The sequence below is a fragment of the Rhincodon typus genome, chromosome 33 (genome assembly GCF_021869965.1).
Source record: "Rhincodon typus isolate 14 chromosome 33, sRhiTyp1.1, whole genome shotgun sequence".
NCBI classification, from domain to species: Eukaryota; Metazoa; Chordata; class Chondrichthyes; order Orectolobiformes; family Rhincodontidae; genus Rhincodon; species Rhincodon typus.
Window position 1 is genome coordinate 24985474 of NC_063364.1, and position 4972 is coordinate 24990445.

The window sequence follows — 4972 nt, forward strand, 5'->3', positions numbered from 1 at the left end:
AACTGGAAACACACACACATGCTTTGAATCCACAGTTACAGGCTTATATAAACATAGTTACACTCTCCCTCTCTCTCACACACACGTATTGTTTAACTGCATGCTCATCTGGTTTGTTACAGAGGGGTTCAGTCTGCCTCCCTCAGTATCTCAGGAGAACCATGTTTGTTTTCAACGTCAGTTGACATGAATACTGAGCCATTGCTATCCTGAACGAAGTCCTAATCACATCTACAGACATTCAGAACTGGAAGGAAGCATCAGCTCACTGACCTCGGAGGTGTCACTGAATAGGAGGCAACTATAAATAGATTGGAGAGAAATGACAAAGATGTTCTCCTGGAATCTCAAAGTTAAATAATGCAGAGTAAAAATAGTTATTATATAACAAGGGCATTGTCTCATCAAATACTCTCAGGCCAGTTAAAGCACAGAGTAAAGACTCTCTGCACTGTTCAGTCAAACACTGCCCAGGTCAAATTAAGCATGTGTTTGATACAGGGACATCCTGCATTGCCTTTTGAAACATTGCAGATGGTTAGCTTCACAGTATACTCCCTACAATCTCTTTTCCTCTTCTCCCTGTCTTTCCCTACTTTTGTTGCAGTTGCCTCAAAGAATTATGCTTGTAACTTGTTGTTTTAATTACAAACATGGGTGATTTGGTGGTGGTAAAAACATTCAGAGGTGTTGACAGCATTTCTGGGCAGTTAGAGAACAGAACTCCTTATTGTGGACCCTTTCATCAAGAATTCGAGATCATGTATAGCATAGGTAAAATACAGGCAGTCTTAATCTTTAGTTTAACTCATTGATGGTCTATTATCCTCTATGTAACTTGCTGACTGTCTGTTACCCTCAATGTAACTTACTGACTGTCTGTTACTTGAAGCAATTTCCTCTGATCAGGTAATAAAGACATATACATCTCATGCATGTTTTCTTGTTGAATCTCTTCTGTGAAGCTGCTGTTCTCAAGACTGACCTAGAGAATAGTGAATAAGCTCAACACATGATGGCCAATATCTCTGAGCTGTTTTAAACGGAACTTAGTCCTTTATCAGGTTATATGGGAAGGTGAAGCTAGCTCCTACCTAATTTACTGCTTTACAGAGCCAGTTACAGTCATAGTTTGCGGATTAAAACTAAGACGGCTTAGACAGCTAGAGGTGTCATGATATGGGGCAGAATTAAAAGTCTCACAATTGTTAATGTTCCAGGGTTGATCCTAAGTCTGTTCTGGCTTTGCTGTTTTCAATCAATTAGTTATAAATTGTAAAATCTCTCAAAGAGATCTTACCTATGTGGAAAGTGAAGAACAATCTGTTCATTGTGAGACAGACTCCAGCAGAAATGTCATGATTATACGGTGTGTTCGCAAGTCACCTATGAAAGCACTGCCAGGGACTAAACATTCACTCCTAATGCAATTCTGGGTAAGGGTCAAGAAGGAATCAGAAAATAGATTTGACTCTAAATTATTTGTTTTGGAATAATTATATAAATCAGCATACCAACATTTGGGATCCAGATGTTGTTCAAAAACTGAACTGAGGGAAGGTTTCTCTGATTATCTTGTCCAGTTTGAGAGAAAAAAATTCTTGACTCTTGGATGCTGATCAGGAACGGAAATCTGAGTTGATTTCTAAGCACCCTGCACCCTGCTATTCCAGGCGTGAAGGTTACTTGTGGCAACATAACCACACCTCAGCTGCGAAATGTTAACTAAGATCAAATCTGAGGTTTTATTTGGGATTTCCATACCACATCGGGGCAGTACAATCTGATGGAGCCACAGACACGTGCAGCAATGGGCTGAAAAGCAGAATACTGTGGAGGCTGGAAAACTCTGATAAAAACACAAAATGCTGGAAAAACTCAGCAAGGTCTGGCAGCATCTGTGGAGAGAGAAATGTTTCATCGATAAGCTTTCATCAGACTTGTGAAAAGATGGAAGTGTAATTAGTTTTGAGTGAATAGTGAGTGAAAAGGAAAGGTTTGTGATGGGGTGGAAGAGAAATGGAATGAAAGTTTCACATTCATTAACATAGTAAATAGTTAAGTGGGTCATAGCGTCACAGAGTCACAGAGATATACAGTACAGAAACAGAAACTTCAGTCCAAATCATCCATGCAGGCGAGATATCCTAAAGTAATCTAGTCCTATTTGCCAGCGTTTGGCCCATATCCCTCTAAACCCTCCTATTCATACACACAACCAGATGCCTTTCAAATGTTGTACTTGTACCAGCCTCCACCACTTCCTCTGGCAGCTCATTCCATACATGCTCCACCCTCTGCGTGAAAAAGTTGTCTCTTAGGTCCCTTTTAAATTTTTCCCCTCTCGCCCTAAATCTATGCCCTCTGGTCTTGGACCACTCCACCCTGCAGAAAAGACCTTGGCTATTTACCCTATCCATGCCCCTCATGATTTTATAAACCTCTATAAAGTCACCCTTCAGCCTTCAATGCTTCAGGGAAAATAGACCCAGCTTATTCAGCCTCTCCCTATAGCTCAAACCCTCCAACCCTGGCAACATCCACAAAAATCTTTTCTGAACCCTTTCAAGTTACACAACATTCTTCCTATAGCAAAGAGACCAGAATTGCATGCAGTATTCCAAAAGTGGCCTCATGAATGTCCTGTACAGCTGCAACATGACCTCCCAACTCCTATACTCAATGCACTGGCCAATAAAGGCAAGCACACAAATGCCTTCTTCACAATCCTGTCTACCTGCAATTCCATTTTCAAGGAACTATGAACCTGCACTCCAAGGTCTCTCTGTTCAGCAACACTCCCCAGGACCTTACTATTAAGTGTATAAGTGCTGCCCTGATTTGCCTTTTGCAAAATGCAGCACCTCACATTTATCTAAATTAAACTCCATCTGCCACTCCTTGGCGTGTTGGCCCGTCTGATCATCTGTATTCTTCACTGTCCATTACACCTCCAATTTTGCTGTCATCTACAAACTTACTAACCATATCTCCTATGTTCACATCCAGAACATTTATATAAACGACGAGAAACAGTGGACCCAGCATCGATCCTTGTGGCACACCACTGGTCACAGGCCTCCAGTCTGAAAAGCAACATTTCACCACATGCTCTGTCTTCTACCTTTTAGCCCAATAGCTAGTTCTCCCTGTATTCCATGTGATCTAACCTTGCTAACTAGGCTATCATGAGGAACCTTGTCAAACACTGTGACTGAATTTAATTGATAATTAATAACTGGGTAGAATTGGGGCTTGTGTAGTACAATAGAATTGTCACTCCCTCTGGGCCAAGAGGCCTGGGTTCAAGTCGCATCTATTCCAGAGGTGTGTAATAACATGTCTGAACAAGTTGATACGGAAAATATCTGCTTGACTGAGTAGACATAAATAGGAAAACAAGAGGTTCCTGTGGTATAGTGGTAAAGTCCCTACCTCTGGGTCAGTAGGTCTGGGTGAGGTCCTAGCTGCTCCAGAGGTGTTTCATTACTTTGTGAACATGTTAATTAAAAATACCTAAACAGGAAAGCGAATAGTTCTTGGGTGTGAAAGGAGCTATAAGACTGAACAGTTAATAAATTCAGAAGGCCAGAAAATGTACAATGAGTTCTGAAAGTGGAACTGGAAGTGAATATTGCCAAAGAAAAGCAGTGAACTTGCGAAAGAAATTCTGATCAAAGGAGGAGGAGATCTTGTAGCAATGATCTAGGACAAGATTGGACGATGAATTTGGTCATAATTTGACTACAACAAGGACTATGGAATAGGGTGGGAACACAACAAGAAGAGGAAGCCCTTAAATAGAGAAGTTTTAGCAAACAAGTTAGAAGTTGGTAAAGGATGCAAAACAAAGAGCTGGACTGCTGGAAGGAATTTGATGTATACACTGAAAAACCAGAGAGAGAACAGTTGTTGGATCCACCAGCGACAAATGGAATATGAGCTTGAGAAACGGCATTTCATCTTTCAACTTTAGAATGTTCCAAACTCAACATTGATTCAACAATTGCAGACCATAATCTCTGCCTCCATTTTGTTCCCCTTCCTTTCTTCCTGTGGTTTTTTTCTATTACTATTGTTTTCAGCCAGCATCACTTCCGCTTTTGATTCTTTTCCTGTCCCATCTCTATTCTCTTTGGCTCTGGAATTGTAACTTCTGCTTTGCAATTAAGGGCAGTCACTCTCACCTCACTCATCTCTGGAATTCATCTGTTTTGTCCTTGTTTGAACCAAGGCTGGAATGAGGTTAGAGATTGAGCAACCTTGTAGCGACCAAACTGAGCCTCACTGAGGAGGCTGTTGTGGAGCAGATGCTGCTCGATAGCACTGTTGGTGACTCCTTAGTGATGATCGAGAAAAGCTGTGGGGTGCTAATTGACCGGGTTGGATTTGTCCTGCTTTCTGTCTACAGGACATACCTGGATAACTTTGTACATTGTTGGGTAGATGTCAGTGTTATAGTTTCCAGAATTTTTCCCAGTTCTGATGGAAGGTCAGTGACTTGGAAAGTTGCCTGTCCCTCTGCCTGACCTGCTGAGTATTTCCAGCATTTTCTGTTTATATCTGCAATGTGGACCAGGGGCTTTGAGTGCCATTGTTGGGGTATAAATTACTTGCGATTGGGTAGGTTGCTAGAGTAGGACAGTGTAAACTGAGCCTGTGCCTGTGGCACAGATTGTGTGGGTGAGGAGGCACTGGCACAGGGAGTGGGGGTGAGGGTAATTATGGGACAGGATGTGAGGGTGAGGGTCACTGTGGGACAGGGAGTGGGCGTGAGGGTCACTGTGGGACAGTGTGTGGTGAGGGGTCACTGTGGGACAGGGAGTGGGGGTGAGGGTCACTTTGGGACAGAGTGTGTGGGTGAGGGGTCACTGTGGGACAGGGAGTGGTGGTGAGGGTCACTGTGGGACAGGGAGTGGTGGTGAGGGTCACTGTGGGACAGAGTATGTGGGGTGAGGGTCACTGTGGGACA